This window comes from Callithrix jacchus, chromosome 2 (genome assembly GCF_049354715.1).
Source record: "Callithrix jacchus isolate 240 chromosome 2, calJac240_pri, whole genome shotgun sequence".
Taxonomy (NCBI): Eukaryota; Metazoa; Chordata; class Mammalia; order Primates; family Cebidae; genus Callithrix; species Callithrix jacchus.
Window position 1 is genome coordinate 29,823,841 of NC_133503.1, and position 20,605 is coordinate 29,844,445.

General features: G+C 40.1%; 1 protein-coding gene across 5 annotated transcripts in view; it reads left to right on the plus strand.

Moving 5' to 3' along the window:
• Positions 1 to 20,605, plus strand: part of TENM2 (teneurin transmembrane protein 2) — a 3,966,312-nt gene that overhangs the window by 2,658,329 nt on the left and 1,287,378 nt on the right. For 2 of the 5 annotated variants that reach the window (XM_078359023.1, XM_035292075.3), the window contains exon 1: positions 10,718 to 10,867. The exons of the other annotated variants lie outside the window; for them this stretch is intronic. The gene's annotated coding sequence lies outside the window, so the exon portion shown is untranslated. Of the gene's footprint in view, positions 1 to 10,717; positions 10,868 to 20,605 lie in introns of those variants that run through there. 5 annotated transcript variants of the gene reach the window in all.

The window sequence follows — 20,605 nt, forward strand, 5'->3', positions numbered from 1 at the left end:
CAGCAGTATAAACATACCCTGAAAATCAGTTTAGCATTACAGTTTATGAAAAACTTATTTCACAGGATTTTCAGATAAGTTGACAGTGGCTAGTTTGAAAGCTCAGCCTTACACATTTTGCTTCTCAGCTGGGCTTAGAAAATTGTTGCAAGTATAGTTGTAAGGAAAATACTACCTCAAGGGCTGATCATAAAAGCTTCTATCAGACAGATGTCTGCAGTTATTTTTGGTTCTGTATTCAGTAAGTTTTATATGGACCTAATTCCCAGAAAAACTCCCCAGTCTGTTTACATGGATAGGATAAACTGGCTGTGTTTTCTTTGTATTCCTAGTGTGAGCTGGTAATTATCCATCTACTGCTGGGATATTTCATGTAAATGGTGGACATTTTAGACACCATGTGCATCCTTAATCTCCCTAGGATTCTCTAGGAACAAAATTATTTGATATGAAAACCTTTGATATTACAAGTTGTGTTTAACATTTCAAGCCTCATTTGCATCAGTTCAGTTCACTGATCTGCTAAGCACACAGGATGACGAATCACAGAGAGAGAAAAACCTATAGATGCACTCAGTAGCCTGAAGGTATATTATACCGAATAATAAAAGTGAACAGCTGAAGAAGTATCTAAAATTTATTAGCATAGGGTATAGTTAGTGAGGCAGTTGAACACTATCTGAGAATATTTTTCCAAATAAATAAATAATTGAAAAGATGGGTGAATGGTGAAGATGAGTAAGAATTTCTTGATGTATAGATTACACATACTATGCATCTGGCACATTCTATTGTGAGCTGATTATCCAAGCATGAATATAGCAAATCCTCTATTGATCTAAATACTACAGCATCAAATCTTGGTCTCTTTTTATTTTTATTTTCTGCAAATCGCTAAAGGCTTTGACAATTTCCACGTGGGCTAGAACTAGGCAAGCAGTCAAACAGTTCCTGTGCATCAAGGTGGTTCTTACTAATGGCTGTCGCCGAAACACCTGCTAACCTGCTATTGTAAGCATTTATCCGGTATTTGCCTGCGGCAGAAATAAATGAATAAATAAACTTTCACCAGTCATAGTACATGAGTTAATGCATTATAGCATTATGTAAAGTAGCAAAGCGCATTCTTCTGGGGCTTTTTAAAAATCATTATTTGTGGCGGGTTAGAACATATCTGCTAGCTTCTCTGCTCCATTTTCCTCACAGTTTCTCTCAGAACCCTCACAACTACAGGGCTAGTTGGCCTTTGCTCTCTCAAGAATACCTTTGAGAAAATAGCCTTCCTAATCCTTAAAGAGTTTTAAAATGGCATTACAAAGGGGATGGATATATTAAACACCTCAGCTGTCAATGAGCGGAATCAATAACTGTAGGTACATAGCTTACATTATGTCTACTTACACAAGGCTTGCAATATTTGGAAAGGAGAGCTTTTCTTTTGACAACTTGGCACCAGCTGTTTCAAGAAATAACACAGCTGTATATCCCTAACACATCTGCCTCTCCTTCCATAATTTTAGAAGGAAAAAAAAAAAGCATCAAGCAATGACCAGAGAGGTCAGACCACTTCCAGAAGCCTGATTTGCAACAGTATTTTCATTTGAATGTTTAAAAAGTATTAAGGCTACCTTACTAATTAAAGTTAAAAACAAGAATCTAGAGTTGGTTTTTCAAAACTTTAAAGCCAGAAGGGAACAATGCTTCAGTAAGTAGAGTACATAAAATACATCACCAGGACAACAATATCATTAAAGAGAATTCTTACAATAAATGATCACTCTACATCATGAAAAAAAGAAATACATTGTGTTTCAAAAGATCATGTCCATAGACTTGTCTTGAAATATACTTTGAAGGCTAAATTTATTTTTATGCTTTCTATAAAATTTGCTGCAATTTTTAAAAACCCCGTTTCCTTTCTAATTCATAAATCCTGTCACGAAGATTGTGTGTGTCAGAACCTCATAGGAAGGTATGCTGCCAGCAATGCATGCTACCTAAAATAAAGAGATGAGAGAGTTTAACCCACATCATTTTTAGCATCTCAATTAACCATCTGCATTTGACTAGAGATTGGAGAAATGTTTCTAGTTTAACTTCTTCAGTTTTTGTCGCCTAATTTTCTTTTTTCTATTTCTTCTTTATTTTTTTGAGACAAAGTCTCATTCTTCCGCCACGCTGGAGTGCAGTGGTGGGATCTCGGCTCACTACAACCTCCACCTCCCAGGTTCAAGCAATTATCCTGTCTCAGCCTCCTGAGTAGCAGGGACTACAGGAACGCACCATCATGCCCAACTAATTTTTGTATTTTTAGTAGAGACAGGGTTTCACCATGTTGGCCAGGATGGTCTCGATCTCTTGACCTTGTGATCCACCTTGGCCTCCCAAAATACTGAGATCACAGGCGTGAGCCACCTCGCCCGGCCATTATTGCCTAATTTTCTCATTTGGCAAGAAGATTACAATGGTAAAGGTTAAAAATGAACAACATCCTTGGCATGATACAAATTTGCACAAAATCCGCTATCTGTCATATTTCCTTGAAAGACAACTGACTAAATCATTTATGTTCAATGTATTAAATTTTGGATATATCTATAAAAAATTAAGGGAACAATTCCATTTTCAATAGCATCAAAAAAATAAAATAATTAGAAAAAAACTATCAATTGGAGTATAAGATATGAACACTACAAAATCATGTTGACAGAGATGAACAAAGAGCTAAGTTAATGGAAAGATACCCAATGGTATGGATCAGAAGAATGAATATTGTGAAGATGGCAATATTCCTCAAATTAATCTACAGATTCAACATAATCCCTTTCAAAATCTCAGCTGGCTGTTTTTGGCAGAAATTCACAGCCAGATCCAAAAATTCCTTTGGAAATGCAAGGGACCCAGAATATCCAAAACTGTTTTGTAAAAAAAAAAAAAAAAAATTGAGAGACTTACACCTCCTAATTTCAAAATTTATACTATAAAGCTTGAAATACTCAAAATAATGTAGAACTGGCATGAGGATTGACCTATGGATCAATAGAACAGAAGATTCCAGAAATAAACTCATTTATTTATGGCCAAGTGATTTTCTGCACAGGTGGCAAGACAGTTTAACAGGGGAAAGAAAGGCCTTTTTGACTAATCGTGCTAGGACAACTGGAAGTCCACATGCAAAAGAATGAAGTTGAACCCATACCTCATACTATACACAAAAGTTAACTCAGAGTTAATTGTGAGCTAAACGTCAGTGCTGAAACTATAAAAATCCGAAAAGAAAATAGAGTAAACCTTTGTGAGACTGGGTTAGGTAATGCTTTCTTATATATAACGAATAACAACAAATGATTAAATTAGACCTTATCAAAACTTTTTTTAAAAGTTGTACTTTAAATGACACCATCAAGAAAGTTAAAAAAAAGAACTCCACAAAATGGGAGAAATGTTTGAAAATCATTCATCTGATGACTTGTATTCAGAATATATTTAAAAACTCTAGAAATTCAATAATAAAAAGAAAAATAATCCACTTAAAGAATGGTTAAGAGATAATGATAGAAATGCAATGGTAGAAGTTAAAATGAACAACCAAAGAATATGTACAAACAACCAAGAAACACATTAAAAGATGCCACATTATTAATTAGGGAAATGGAAATCAAAGCTACAATGAGCTCTCACCTCACACTCATGAGATGGACATACTAAAAAATTTAGACCAGGACAAATGTTGATAAGGATGTGGAGAAATTAGAACCTTCATACATCAGTGGTGGAAATCTGAAATAGAGCAACCACTTTAAAGAATAGCTTGCCAGTTCCTCAAAGAGTTAAACCTATAGTTACCATGTGACCCAGCAATTCCTCTCTTAGGTCTATATCCAAGATAAATGACAACACATCTACACAAAACCTTTCACAGAAATGTTCATTGCAACATTATTCACAGTAGTCAAGAAGTGTAAACAACCCAAAGGGTCACAAAAGGTCATCAACTGATGAATGGATTAATAAAACATTGTATAACCATTCCATGGAATATTATTTGGCAATAAAAAAAAATGAAGTACTAATGCATGCTACAACATAGAGGGATTTTGGAAACATTATGCTCAATGAAAAACCAAAAGCCAGTAACAAAAAAACAAACAAACAAAAAAAACCAGGTATTATAAATTTCCATTTAGATGTATCACAATACATAATAATAAAGAATGAACTAGGCATGATATCGCTTTGGTTTTGCTTTGGTTCATAACAAATCTTAGTGTTTTTCAATGCCAATAACATAAAACAGATAATATATAATAGTGCTACCAAAAGGAAAATCATTCTCATTCAGGTACAGAACATTTTTCCTGAAGTTTTTATTTATTTATTTATTATGTAGGGGAGAAGATTACGGTTTGGGTCAAAATTACTGCATGTTGTGTGAAAAAAATAGTTCGCGTTAAGGTAAGTAAGCTGCTAATTTCATTCATTTTCTTAAACAAAACTATGTAATGTTGAACCCCTATGTTGTGTTCAGTGCTACTTTAGGCCAAAGATCTTTTTTGCTTTTTTTTTTTTTGAGACAGTCTCGCTCTGTCGCCCAGGCTGGAGTGCAGTAGGGGGAGCCCGGTTCACTGTGACCTCTGCCTCCAGGGCTCAAGCGACTCTCCTGCCTCAGCCTCCTGTTTAGCTAGGACTACAGGCACGTAGCACCACACCCAGCTAAGTTTTTGTATGTTTAGTAGAGACGGGGTTTGACTCTGTTAGCCAGGATGGTTTCGATCTCCTGACTTCGTGATCTGCCCACCTTGGCCTCCCAAAGTGCTGGGATTACAGGCATGAACCACCGTGCCCAGCCAAGGCCCAAGATCTTTAAAGGTGAACAAACTAAGGTTAAAAAGAAAAAATATGCTTAATAAATGATGATAACTTCTATGAAGAAAATAAAGGAGAGTAATGGCATAATGAGCATAGAGGGGAGGACAGAATGAGGGACAAGATCTGCCAAATCTAAGGAAAGAACTCCAGGAAAGTGTAAAAGGGAAAAGTAAGTTGATAAGGAGAAATCAGCTTGAAGTTGTCAGGAGCAGGAAGAGCCTGCAGGGCCTTGTGGTGATCCACGCAGCCTGGGAGGAGGTCAAACGATTAAGCAAGGCTGGACCATTTGAGAACTAGTAAGACCACCAAGGAGCCTGGATCTTATTCAGACTACAATAGGAAGTCATTGGAGGGCCATAAGTGAGACAGTGCCATGATCAGATAGAATTTTTAAGAGTATATTGACTGTGTAGGAAGAAAGTGGGGCCAAGGGGGCCTTGTAGCAGCTCTTCAGGCAAAGGTCAATGGTACTGTGGGCTAGGATGGCAGCCACAGAGGTAGTGAAAAGTGCTTAAATACAAGTGACTTAAGACATTTCTTTTTCTGCTTGATTTTATTCTTGGGAGATGTAAGACTATTGAACATTTTGTTTAGAGTTTAAAAGTGAATTTCTGACTGATTATCTGGCCTTGCCAAAATGAAAGGCACACAATGGCAGCTGACTATTTTTCTGGGCAGCTTCAGCCACCTCTACCTCAATACTTCGGGTGTAATCAATAAACATAACAGAGGCTATTCATTCCACCAGGATGGATTCCAACAAAAGGCCTCTGTTCACACTGGTAATAGGCAGACTTCACCCGTTCCATCACATTATGTATTATGTCTCACAGTCTTCAGTCACCTACCTGCTTTACTGTTCAGTGGTAATGAAATGCTCTGTTGACATAAGAATCATTATAAAGCTGAGCTGTTTACACTTGTGGTGGCCAAGACAATGTCCCTCTGATGGAGGGCAAAGCTCTGCTCATTCCCAAAGGACAGATATTCACACGTTTTGGGGATTATGAAATTCAGCAAGTTCTGTGGCTTGAGTTGGGTTGTAAAGGTGTCCTACAGAAGACTGTATGTTCAGTGTAACCTTTTAAATTTATGTGAATAGGTTTAATACATCTCTGTGGGCACATGCTACTGAGAATAACTTTAAAGCATTTATTGAGACTTGGTCATTATGATCTTTTGTCAGATTTCTTCCATTGTGAGGAGAACATCTATATTTTCTCAGATTGGAATTCACTGGACTAATGGCCATACAGATACCTACAAGCACTTGTAAATAGTTAACATTCATTAATGGGAATTTTTCAGTGGAAGGCTGACTGCTCTGGGTTTATTTTAGAGCAATTAAATATGATTTATTCTCCATCATTTATTGACTTATTCATCCAGCAAATGATTATTGACTGCTTACTGCCATGTTGTACAATGTGAGACATACAAAGAAGGCTAATTAATAATAATAATGGCTAGCATTTATTGAGTAGACACTGTGAGCCACTACTCGCTTAGCGTTTCATATGCCTTACCTCACTTATTTATTAAAAATACCTGATAATGCAACTGCCATTATTATACTAAGTCATAGATTAAACTGTAAGCCATATATTAAACTAAGGCATAGTGAGATTAAACTGTAAGCCCAAGGACACCAAGATAATGCATGGCAAGGCAGCATGTACAGATCTGGGAATTGAACACGGGGACTCTGACCCAACAGGCCTTGAATAAGTGCTAAGATAATCCACCTGCCAAGAGATGGCAAACATCCTAGCCTCAAATGTGTGCAGGTTAGTAGGAGAAGCAAGACATTTATGAAGACAATGATAGTTTACAGTAAGTTCAAGTTCAACACAGATGAGAACAAAAAGCTATAGGTATTGAACACAAATCACTTGCATCCAAAGCACTGGCTCTCAGACTTGGCTGCAGGTTGAAATCAACTGAGGAGTTAAAAACAATACGGATGCCTTGGATCTCCTCCCTAGAGTTTCTGACTTAATGGACCTGGCATGCGCTTGTGCAGCTGGATTTTTGAAAGTTCCCTAGGTAATTCTAATGTGCAGCCAAGTTGAAAACCACTGAACTCGAGGTACTAGGGGAAAATGTTAAGAAGGAGAGAGATTCAGAGTTGATATTTCAAGAATAAGTCACAATTTCAAAGTCAAAAATGTCAGGGGGTGAGAATGGAGATGGATGGGCAGGTTGAGATTTGGAATAGATCCCTTCTGCTCAAATTGTAATCCTGGGACCAGCAGCATTGATGTCCTATGGAATTGGTTAGAAATGTGCGCTCCCGGTCTCTGTGTCCCAGACCCCCTGAATCAATATCTGCATTCTCAAGTGATTCGCATTTGCATTATGGCCTGAGACGCACTGGCACAGAGGAAAATATCAAGATAAGAAATGGCACAACATATTTGGTGATGGGCAAAGATGGAATATAGAGCATAGCACGTAGTTAGGTGGGTGCCACACAGTGGAACTCATGTCATCAGGTGCCTTGATCACTATAACAAGCAGTTAGGTTTTGGTTCTGTGGAAAGTTGGAAGTCTAAAAGCTCCTAAGTAAAAGTGATGTATGTATACAGAGATGGCTTAATGTGATCATCTGATGACCATTTGTAGACCAGATTAGGGAAAGGAGAGACCAGATGTATGGAGGTGCTTACAGAGGCCTCCACATGAATTCTCAGTTCACAAATATAGAGAGTGAAACTCTCAGACCTGGGTGCAATTCAGGAAGCAAGTTCTTATCTTCAAAACACATTGTTTTACTTTCAAGGATTCTTATCTCCTCCAGCAGCCTGACATTGGAGTTACGTTATGTATCTGAATAGAGATATAGGCTGCATCTTACTTTGAGTGGCAGTCAGTGTACATAGAGTAGCTTTGTTACTTTATCCATAGTATACTTTCCCTCTCAATACTGGAAGACTGTATAGAGGAACACAAAGCGAGTTGCAATAGTAAAAGAAAGATATTTATGTTTGTCTAGCAGCAATATGTTAACTATCATGCCATAAATTTTCAATGTGGTCGTGGTCTAGGCTGTGGTGTTTGATACAATATTCAGGTTGAAAAGGATTACTATTAATTCTTGGGAAATAATATTCTTATATATTATATCAACGACATATTCTTAATTGTGAAACTACATAAAATATAACTTTTTATTTGATAGTCCTTTCAGATCAACAGCAACAACAGTGCCTAAGGACTATTGTTAGAATGTCAGCAAACATTTTGTGCTTAAAAATGTGCTAATTTATGGAGATGTCTGGTTGACCAAGTGCTGAGCACGTGCATTGACATTATATTCTTTTAACCCAAGAGAAAACTTTTCATAATGCAGTGGCTGAGGCATTGTTTTACATAGAGTAGGTTTATTTGTTATGGGAACAAATGCACAGACTCTATTGTAAATAAACTTTTAAAATATCAAATTTATAAAATTTACATAAAATAAACTGCATCCATTTAAAGCATCTGAATTAAATTTTAAAATTGAAAATAACTGGAGAAGGTGCATAATCCAATGCATTAAAAGTGTCCATGAAGTTATCTGCTAATCAGTGTAAGAATCTGTTAGCAAAATGATCATAAAATGGTAATTCTTAGTGTAGTCACTGTGGGTTTTTTGTTTGTTTGTTTTTTGAGGTGAAGTTTTGCTCTTGTTGCCCAGGCTGGAAAGCAATGGTGCAATCTCAGCTCACTGTAACCTCCGCTTCTCTGTTTCAAGTGATTCTCCTGCCTCAGCCTCCCAAGTAGCTGGGAATACAGAGGCGCACCATTATGCCCTGCTAATTTTGTATTTTAGTAGAGACGGAATTTCACCATGTTGCCCAGGCTGGCCTTGAACTCCTGGCCTCAGGTAATCCGTCGACCTCGGCCTCCCAAAATGCTAGGATTACAGGCATGAGCCACCGCACCCTGCCTAGTCACTATTTTTTTTTTTTTTTTTTAAGATAGATCTCTCTTCGTTGCCAGGCTGGAGTGCAGTGGCGCGATCTTGGCTCACTGCAACCCGCCTCCGGGCTTCAAGTGACTCTCCTGCCTAAGCTTCCTGAGTAGCTGCACCCACAGGTGCGTGCCATGACGCCCACCTAAGTTTTTGTATTTTTAGTAGAGACAGGGTTTCACCATGTTGGCCAGGATGGACTCCATCTCTTGACCTCGTGATCCGCCTGCCTCAGCCTCCCAAAGTGCTGGGATTACAGGTGAGGGCCACCCCGCCCGGCCCCTAGTCTCTATTTTTAAAGTCAAACTTGCAGGCAGAAATTCCAGAAAATTTACCCCTATCCTAAAACTCGATACTGCAATTTATACATGTTGCCACCAGATGGTGTTATGTGCTTTAGTCATGATCACATGATCTCAGTCATTGCAACTTCTAAAATAGGTGAGATGAACTGATTGATATTCCAACTGAATACCCATCTTATTTTCATTTGGGAAAAATAATAATAATGGGTTGCCTATTGTAGACAGCCATTCACCGTACAAATAAGAATAAGACAAGACCCCTAGCCACAAATAATTCCGTATTTTAGCAATATATTAGCACAATAAATATATCCAAGTAATATAGTAAAATAATTTCATATATAATAAAGATGAAGCATCTATAAGATAAATCACAGAAGAGAGAATTCTGATTTCTTCCAGGAGGAATCTGGAAAGATTTCAGAATAATGTTATTCTATTAACATTAGCTTTGAAAAAAGAAATAATTTACCAAATGTGGAGAAGAGAGGAAGATCATTTCAAAAGAAAGAAGCAAACCATGCTGTACACAGAGCATGATGCATTGACAAAACAATCATGAATCTGTGTGATCCAAACGTGGGGTTCATAATTGAAAAACGGGGTTAGACAGTACTTGATGGTGGCTTTAAAATAGGTGATCAAGTTCATGACATGCCCTTTGAAGCTAATCTTAAAGGCAAGAGGGAGCCATAGAAGGTAGTTAAGAAAGAGGTGACATGATAAAATCTGTAGGAGAAGGCAATTTAAAGAAACTCTTGGATACAATTTTTGTCTTAAGGAGAAACATGGCTCATAAGAAGATCCTTGATAAGGAAATATTCCTAACAAGAATCTTCCAGTAGTCTCTTACTTTCTCAGCTTTTCTCCTCCAGCTAGGCAATCAAATCAACTTGTATTTCATTCTTTTAGTATCTGTGTTAACATTCGGGGAGTGGAATGACACATAATTCCTTGCTAGAACCACTGTCTTGCTTCGTCTTTGCTACCTTGTCTCCAGCTGAAATGTCAAGTGAGATGCATTACTGGCTTTAGCTCCCTTCTCTCTTTTCCTCCCCATGACCATGGCTGTGCTCTGGGCTGTTAGAGCTGTCTGTAAACGTTTGGAACCCATCTGGAATGCGGTTGGGGGTAGGAGCCGGATAATTACCTATCCTAATCTAAATCCCTAAATGGCTACTTTGTGTATTGCTCGCCTTTACCTTGCAGGTTTGATCTTTATCATCGAATAGAAGTGAGGGCGGTGTGCCTTATATCTGGTCTGTTCTAGGAATAAGTGGTCTGCTCATATGGGGTGCTAAATGCTGCCTAACTCCCTTGCCCTGGAATAAGGACTACTTCTCTGCTCTCCATAGAAACTGCTTTTTGGAGCTGGCTCTGCTTTCCATTTGGCTTGCCAGAAGACCAAAGACTCACAGTTTGGTCACTGATAATACTAATCCTCTCTGACAATTATTTGGCAACCTTTCCTGTTAGAGTATCTTTGAAGTGCTCCTGGTTGGGGATAGGGGGTGGGGTGGAATCTTGGCTGGCAGGAAAGGACACAGGCCTTTTACTTTTAATCCCAGAACCAAAAATACTCTGCGCTCTGATTTCTCCAACTTCATTTCACTATGAAGGGCATTCTGTGCCTCCAAGTCGGTGTGACATAATCACAGGGCACTCTTGAGTGCTTCTGGAAGCCCTGCCGCGGAGGTCGTCTCTTTTACCCGAGACAGAAGGTCGGGAAGATACAGTGAGTACAGCGTTCTTATTATAACTCACCTCCTCACAGGTTTCTGGGCAGAGCTCTAACCTGCCCTAACCTGTTACTTCTCTGAGGATGCTTGTTGATGGCTGTGAACTGTTCAAAGGCTTTGGGGAAGAAAAAAGAAAGAAAAATAGGAAGTCGAATTCCAACCCACTCAATATCTTCCTGTCTGAGCGAGCTCAGGGTCTCCTGTGCCTCTCAGAATGTGGAGTGGGTGAAGAGAACACAGCCTCGAAGGTTCTGGAGGCCTCTGGAAAACACGTACAAGTGAGAGCCACATGGCAACCTTTTTGCTGCTCCTTGGCAGTGCTGTACACTGTCTGAAAGATTCGTCTCAATACTGCTGTCCTTCCTCTGTTCCTTTATTCCCCTTCACCCGCCCCACTCAGCACGAACAGCTTATTTTAAACCCCGTCTTTTCTCCAGCAGAGGGTTGCCTCTACATCACCTCCAAAGCCACTGCTAACACTCAGATACTGTCCTAAGTCCTTTCTATGGGTTAGCTTAGGAATCTTATCTCAGATGAGAAAAACTGTAGCTGAAAAATGTCATGTAACCTGCTAGGGATCACCTAGCTAAAGTGGATGGAGAGGGCGGAATTTGTTCTGCTATTTTCCTCCATTGATTCTAGGGCTTTAGCGTCTTTACATCTCATATCTGAAAAGAGCTTTGTTAATTACTTCCCCTTAAATGAGAAACCTGGAGCTGAGAAGGCCTGTACCTTCTGCACTCCTGTCTTACTTTTCGCTTTTGTCCTTGTGCCTAACGCTTGGTCTCAGTGTTCTGAGAGTCTTGTGAGCTCACACCCATTCAGAGATTACACATCTTGTTCATCACGTTGATATTTTAATGTCTGGGATGGGGAGAGGCACAGCTGAACCAGACAGTGGGTTTCAGTGGCATGATTTTCTCAGTTCATCATTTTTCACACTCTGGAACCTGTTGCTTGGGAATTTGTTGGCATGTTCTTCAACAGGCCAGGCCACGTGAGTGAGAGAGCGAGAGGGAGAGAGAGAGAGAGAGAGAGAGAGAGAGAGAGAGAGAGAGAGGGAGGGAGGGGGAGGGAGGGAGAGAGGGAGAGAGGGCAAGAGGGGAGAGAAGTGGGGGAAGACAGACTGTTGGAATTATTATTATTATTTTTAATGAAGCACCTACTATATTCTGAGCATTGCTAGCTGCTTTCCATGTATTTTCACAAGTAAATAATTGTCACAACAAATCTAGGAGAGGAGTTTTTTTGTCTCTGTTTTGTAAATAGGATAATTGAGATTCAGAGATGTTAAGTAATGAGGACCAAGGTCACACAGCGAGTAAGGGGCTGAGGTGCTATGAAGCTGTCATCTGAAGCCCTTGCTCTTTTTACTCTATCAAGAAGCTTCAAAAAAAAAAAAAAAAAAGAAAGAAAGAAAGAAAAAACACTATACAGTTGCTTTTAACCAAAGGGAAATCAGAGGGTCATGACTCTGGACTTCATCATTCCTGTGGTGCCATGGCATTTGATGGTAATGAGGATTTTGGGGGCCTGGGTCTGTGGCCAGAATGTTGGATGAGACTGTATTGAATATACATCTTCACTTTGGAAATGAAGCTACATCACCTTTGCCATGTGAATTAGTTTCACCAGTAGGACATGTTGGCCTCATTTATTTTCTATTTATTAATCTATTAGTGTTCATCAGATACTGTAGGGGTAGGGTATAGTCAGAATCTCTAACACTCTTTAACAATGAGGATATTTGGCTCATCTCCCTCTCACCCTCCCTTCCTTCTCCTTTCTATCCTTCTTACTTCCTTTTTTTTCCACTTTCATCCTCCTTTCCCCCTTTCCTTCCTCCCAGCATCACGGTCAAGTGCTGGGGTGTGTCACTGCCAAGCTCTAAGGGTCTTGGGTGAGCTTCCATAGTCCTCATTTTCTACAACTGTGAGATGTTTATAATAACGGTATCTCCAACTGAGGAAAAAATTTATTAATATATGCCAAGTACTAGAACAATAACCGTAATATAGTCAGCACTTTGTAAAAGATAGTCATTGTTTTTCCCTAAACTGTAGGTATTAGTCCAAGCAACATGCAAGGCACCTGGGTTTTTTTGCAAGGGAGTAAAAGGAATTTTCCTGGCAGAAGATATGACTAGTTTTTTAGCATGATGTTCCTCTCTATTTTCTTGTATGATTATATTCCAAATACCATTTTAAAGTATATTTTCAGAGTTATTTTGTCTTATTCCCTGCTCATTAGTAACCCATCTCTATGTCTCTATTCTCTGAGAGTATTCTCTACCATGCCTCTGTGAGGATACGTGGCTTGGTGAGCAACAGGAGAGAAAAACAAACTTAGTAATGCGGAAAGCCAGAGTGCATAGGAAAAATAACAATTATATAGCCCTCACAAAATGTTTTTCATCTTGAAAATGCTTTGAAAACATTAACTAATTAATTAATCAAAAAGAATTTCTACCAATCAGTGAAAATGCTCTTTACAATGTATCAAGCCTCTTGAAAGGTAATATTTATTCAGGGATGTTTTCTCTTTTCTCTTTCGTCTAAAGGGAATCATCAGTTTCTTTTTTTTTTTTTTTTTTTGAGACATTTCAAAAGATCTTGTGGAATCTCTGCATGCTCCTTTCATTCTACACATCCCAGCAAGCATGTGAAAAGGCACGTGTGCACACATGCACGCATGCACACACATTAACAAATGCAAAAGGTTCTTTTAGGACTGAGCCCCTTGACAGTAAATGCATCAGAATATTAAATAACATTTTCTGATCCAGTGTGCTTATCAGCTTTTTATTAACCTGTGAGCAATTTCAAGACAAAAAAAAAAATCCTGTTGAATCTCACATTATCAGCTTCACCTGCTACATATGGGCATCTACTTTCCTGTCTCTTCTGCTGCCCTCTGAGCTGCTCTAGAGCTGGTGCTGTGTCACCATCTACCCAGAGCCTAGCTACTCATAGAGCCTCCAAAGCGTCAGCCCTATTCTCTGGCCTAAAAAGCATAACTTAATCTCTTTGTGACATTGCAGGAGAATGGTAATAATAATCTCATGCCCATTAATTCAACAAATATTGAGCACCCGCCATTCATTTATTTATATATACTTTATTCAGTGAAAGTCTTTGTGGGAATCACAGTGATGGATTCAAAGATGATCTGGACAGGGTTATTGCATTCAAGGGGTTTGTTGTCCGGCTGGAAAGAGAAGGCAAGAACATAAATAACCTTAATATAAAGGAGACATGATGAACACCAACAAAGAAGCACCGTCAGAAGACGGGGAGGACTTTTGGCTGGGGCATTCAGGGAAGACTTTTGGGAGTAGACAGTGCCTGAGTGGGATATTGAAAGAGGACTTGGCTTGTGGAACTGATGGGGGTTGGGTGATGTTCCAGATGGAGGCAAATAAGAGGGGAAAATCACAGACAAAGGAAATTATGGTTTATGAGATTTGACCTAATCATTTGACTAGGGTCTAGGTAGGAAAAAGGATAGAAGACAAATCTCAGAAATGTGGATTGGCTCTGTATTTGGGGAATGCACGGCGTCTACAACACTATACTGGGTCCCTACCAATAGCAGCCATGGACGAATCAGTCTCATCACTCAGAACAACGTCAGTGGGGTAGATATGGCCTCCAAATACCTATCCAGGCAGTCGCTGCTGATCAGATGTGTTGGAACGCATTGGTTTGTGGGAGGAAAAGCATATCACACCGCAATCGAAGAATGGGTTCAAAGTCAACATCATTAGTATCATTGCTATTCTACAGTATTATAATTTGAAGACATGCAGAAGTGCTATTGAAATGCAGTATTGGGAGGCTTACCTATATATTAAATTAAGCCTTCACATTTTTTATGGAAAATTTAAATTTTATCTTCTTTATCCTTTGGTTATCAGTTTCTGTTTCTTACTATTATTAACTTTCCTTTTCTTTCTTTCTTTTTTTTTTTTTTTGAGACAGAGTCTCTGTTGCTCAAGCTGGAGTGCAATGGTGCAGTCTCGGCTCACTGCAACCTCTGTCTCCCGGGTTCAGGTGATTCTCCCACCTTGGCCTACCAAGAAGCTGGCATTACAGGTGCCTCGCACCACGCCCAGCTAATTTTTGTATTTTTAGTAGCACGGGGTTCACCATTTAGGTCAGGATGGTCTTCAACTTCTGACCTCATGGTCCGCCTGTCTCAGCCTCCCAAAGTGCTGGGATTTATTATTAACCTTCTAGTAATAGCAGTTTACCTCTTGTTTTCTAATTCTCTGTGGGCTCTGAGAAACTATCTAAAGGTTTTTTTGGAATTTAAATTCAGAGACAGGTTGAGTATTGCTCATCCAGTATGCTTGGGACCAGAAATATTTCAGAGTTCAGATTTTTTCAGATATTTGTAATATTTGCCTATACCTAATTAGTCACCTTAAGGATTGGACTCATGTAAACACATAATTCATTTAACTTTCATATACTGTTTATATACAATATGAAAGTGATTTTATAAAATATTTTAAATCATTTTGTGCATGAAACAAAATGTGTGTACATTGAGCTATCAGAAAGTAAAGGCATCAGGCATGGAATTTTCCACTTGAGTCATGTTGGTGCTCAAACAGTTGCCGATTTTGGAGCATTTCAGATTTCAAGTTTTTGGATTTGGGATGCTCAAACTGTACTATTACATCTGTGTGAGGTTCTCAGACATCATTTCTTTTATCTAGCTCATTTCTGGAAAGATAAAGAATTGTTGTTCAATATACCAAACAAGATTTCTACCCTTAAATTATAGAACCAAAATCTTGTTGGTTACCCTTTTCTATACAAGGTGCCCTGTACAAAAAATGCAAATGCTGCCACATGAGTAAACTAATGGCATCGAGTTAATCTGCCTGATTGAGATGATATTCTCAAGGGCTTTTCCTGACCTCTCTTAAAAGGGGGAAGTCACAGCATCTGCTGAATCTTTTAAAGGATGTTGAAAACACTGGAAACAAACATGGAGAATTGCAGTGATTAAAAACAATGTTTCTTTCTACTTCTAAATTTCCCGTCCTGATGGAAGTGAGAATTCTCCGGTACATATATCCTGTAAAGGATTTTACAAAATTGATGAGAATGTCTGCTGAGACTGTGTGACCTGGGAAATGGCTGACAATTACAGTCCAGTGCTATTTAAAAGCAAAGGGAATAAAGGCTCATCAATGAGAACTCAGACGCCTTTGCTCCAGTGACACTCATTTTGTTTGGTCTTGCCCTCCAAGCTCCATGTACATCAGTTTTCTAATTTACCAAAGAAAACAAATAAGGCTCCCTTCGAGAGGCTAGCCTGAGTTTAAGGGTTCTTGGAAAATAATGATACTACTATACATGAAGTGTTGAGCACAATAAGTAAAAATAAGCCGTCACCATCACCCCTTCCTACATCTGCCTCCTTGTGCAAATGGATGTGAGAAGTTAGAGACAGCAGAATGCAGAGTTCACCATACAGAATTAGGCAGCAGACAGGCTTAGCATTGCTTTCCACATGGGATATTTACTAGTTGTATGAGTTGGCTGTATCTGATTTGCTCTTTGGAAGCCTCTGTTTCTCTGTGTATAAAATGGGGATCATGGTTGTACCTGCTGCAGAGTTGCTCCAAAGAATAACTCTGATGATCTATATTAAAGTACTCAGCATTATAAAGTGTTACATGACTTCTCAAAAAGCTTAAAAGTTCATGTCCTGGGTGCCCCAGCAGAATATCAACTAACATTTTAAATTTTCTGTAAAGTTTTCCTTGAAGGTTGCCCTTCATGCCTTTCTTAACTGGTTATTCTTATCATGAGTTAAGGATTGCATTGCACATGTGAACAAAAATCAACCTACCATATACATAGGAAGGGGTTATCAAAAATCCCTGAGACCTTTCTGCTGCCTGAAGTGTTTTCTAGGGAATATCTTTATCGTAGTGGGGAGGAGGGAGGAAAGAGGGGTTAATATTTAACCTTTTCTTAGAAACCTCACTTTGTTCATAACATTTCAGTGTAGAGCAGGTTAATAGCCAAACAATTCCGAGAGACAAATCAGGGGTTGGTGTGTACTTATAGCTGGATACCTAGGTCTGTAGCTATGAGGTATATAAACAGAATGGATGCAATTTGCGGATGCTCTTTGTGTGCACCTACAGAGAGGACAGAACAGGGAGATGAATGCTGGAGATAAGGTAGAGGATGCAAAAGATTGAGATCCTTTTCCATATGGAAGCATCTCATTCTTACAGACCTGATTGGGTATAGGCTAAGATCTCTGCAAAGAGCTGCACACACTGATCCAGTTACAAAGTAATACTCCAAAATGGAAAGGTGTTTAACAAAAGCTTCCTATTTGTAATCAAAGCTTCCCTTTATCACTGAGCATGCCCAGCAGTCAGCTTAGAAGAAGAGCTGTACAAAATGCAGTTTTTACTTTCCTGTGGCTTGTAGCCACTGCTGCTGCTGACAATGAGCAAGGAGGCAGTGAGGCATTGGGTTACAGGTAAGGCCTGAAAAGGCAGAGGAACAGGGGCCTGAATGAAGGTGGAGCCTTGAGGAGAGGTAACAGGTGGGAGGGGTGGTGCAGAGGCTTGCTTGGCTCCGGGCAGCATGTCCTCTCTGAGTGAGGGTTCCCCTCTGGCTCCCTCAGCCAGGATTTGCTGAAAATCTTGGATAGCCCCACTGCCATTTATAATGTCCTGTACCACATGTCTGCAGTGAGAGATGCCTGGGTTTAGAATGTAGCTCTGCATTATGACACTGGTTGTGACCTTGGTGAAATAACTTTAAGTCTCTGAATCTCAAATTCCTTATACGATTTGATGAAGGGGAAAATGCATCCGCAGTACCTCTCCCTGGCAGATAGATCCTTGGGCATTATCAAATACTGTGGCCTAGCTAAACTGCAACATCACACTGCATCACCTTGCCCCCATACCAATCTCCTCGGAAACTGTGAAGTCAGACAGACTTAGGTTCAAATCCTAACTCTGCTACTTACTAGCTGTAAGACCTTGGGCAAGTTGCGCGCGCGCGTGTGTGTGTGTGTGTGTGTGTGTGTAAGAGAGGGATTGAGAGAGGGACAGAGAGTGACTTTAGCTGCCAGATACTATGAGATAAAGTGGGAAATTAAAATAGGCATATCACTCTCCCCGTGGACTTTATACTCTAGCAGGTTTGGGTTTGTTGGGAGCCTTAGTTTCATTGCCTGTAAATTGGAAATATAAGCACTTAGCCATAAGAATTGTTGTTAAGGTTAAAATGAGGAAGAAAATCTAAGCAAGGTGCCTAGCACATGGTGGGTGCCCAATAGTAGGAATAGGCCAGGCACAGTGAGTCATGCCTGTAATCCCAGCACTCTGGGAGGCCAGTGGGGTGGATTGCTTGAGTCCAGGAGTTCAAAACCAGCGTGGCCAACATGGCAAAAACCCATCTCTACTAAAATTACAAAACCCAGCCTGGCGTGTACACGCCTGTAATCTTACTGGAGGGCTTAGGCATGAGAATCGCTTAAACCTGGGAGACAAAGGTTGCAGTGAGTAGAAATTGTACCACCATACTCCAGCCTGGGTGACCGAGCAAGACCCTATCTAAAAAAAAAAAAAAAAAAAAAAACCCAGAATATCCTACTGCATGCCTCTTTAATTCTTACTATACTGAATAATTTATCTCTGTATTCCCTCATAATGTCACCCCAGCATCTGTCTACCATATGTCCCATGATCCCCTTTCATGTAGTCTGACTGGTTATTGGTCAACATGACAGAGTTTAGTCACGTGGACTTTAGTACCAGACAGACCTGTGTTGGAGTCTTTCTCTGCCACTTATCCAGATATGTGATCTTCTGCAAGCTACTTCATCTCTCTCAGCCACATTTTACTCATCTGTGAACTGGAAATATAAACAGCTCCCCCACCTAAGAATTATTCTTATTCCAAGAAAGGTTTGTGTGTGTGTGTGTTAGAGAGTGAGAGTGAATTTAATTAAAAAGACACATTCTTGTACCCATGGAGCTTACAGTCTAGACGGTTTGTGTGTGTCTAGGAGACATATACTAGCTAAGTCCTAACACAAATGAAAATTGAAGCTACAAGTTTTTTAAAGTTACACGATGCCTTGAACACCTGTAATCAGCCAGAAAGATCTCAGACCACTTCCCTGAAGAAGTTGCTGCTGGAACAGATAGATGAAGGAAAAATAGGTGTTTGCTAGATGAAGAGGGGAGAGAAACGTATTCCTAGCAAGCCCTGAGTAAATGCCCCTCATTAGCATTTTCAGCATATGATCACTGTCTTCTTGTTAGAAGATAAGCCCAAAGAGTATAGAGATGATGCCTTTGTCATCCCCTGCCACAGCTAGGATAGCACCTTGAAGGAAGTAAATGCTCAGTAAATATCCTTGAATGAGTGAATGCTACAAAATCGATGAATTTCTTGAATGAAATCAAAAGTAATTGCCATGGCCTCATCCCATGGCTTTATTCAGAAGGCAACTAAGGAAGATGCATATTGTAGTGAAAACTGCATAGACCTTGCAGTAGGACAGATGGTGCCTTCATTCAGGCCTGTCCCTTGATGAAAGTAACACCACATCTCACCGTCTCTTCATATGTAGAAGGGGGGTATGATAGTTTCTTTACAGAGTAGCTTTAAAGATTAAGATGGCACCTAAATAAAAGGGTGACCAAGAGTATGTAATCAAGAAATAAGTATTACTAATATTAGTACTATCATGACATTGGCAGATTTCAGGCATGCAGTTTTGCAAGATTTGTAGGTGATTGAAGACAACAAGGCAGGTACACCTTGAAGGCCAGAGGATGTTGTCACCCAAACACCCACCAGGACTTTACCTTGCTGTACTTGCCAGCATTCATCCACATTCCTCATCCTATCTCCAGTGTCTAAGGGTCAGACTGCAGGGTTTAGATTCTTGATACATTGGGTATGATATGTTAGCAGTTGGTAACATTCTGGGGCCTCGGTTTCCTCCTAGGGTGGATCATACAGTGTTTGAACAGGTTAAAATCAGATAATTCATAGACAACACATTCCGCAGAGCCTGTACATGGTAAGCAAGCAATACCCGTTCAGCTGTTACTATTAAAACCGCGAGGCCCTGCTGGATTTTCTGTTAATTACCCCGTAAACTGAAACAGCCTTTCCTGGGCTAAGAATTGTTTCTTTTGATAGATTCTCTTTATGGAAAAAAAAAAAAAAAAAAAAAAGGAACTCCTCTCTGAGGTCTGGAAGTCTAGCTTCCCCGTTACTACGTCCTTGGGTGCAGGTTCAGGACGACCGGGCAGCCTAGGTGAGGCAGGTGAGCAGCAGCTGAAGGCTCTGGAACCTTTGCTTCTCCCAGGAAGCTACAGAGCTCGGCTCAGCCCTGCTCTGCGGTTCCTAACCCTGGAAGAAACGGTCTGGGTCCAGCCGAGCACTGGGCATGCTCTTGTTTGGTATATTGAGCTGGGGTCGTCCGCAGGACTCGAAGGCTTGCTGAGCTCCCCTGTTCGCAGTGACCCGGGTGTAGCTGCAGTGCATTGGATTTCGCAGAGCGGATCCCTCTGCAGCCAGGGATCCAAGCCTCCCCAGGCTAACCCCAGAGCCGAACTCAACTCTGAGCCGCCCGGGGTTGCGCGCTCAGTTCCTGGGCTTGGAAACGCCCGACTGGGGTTCTCTCTGCAGACAAAAGGGTGCGCGTGTCCCTAGCGCCCCTCTTTC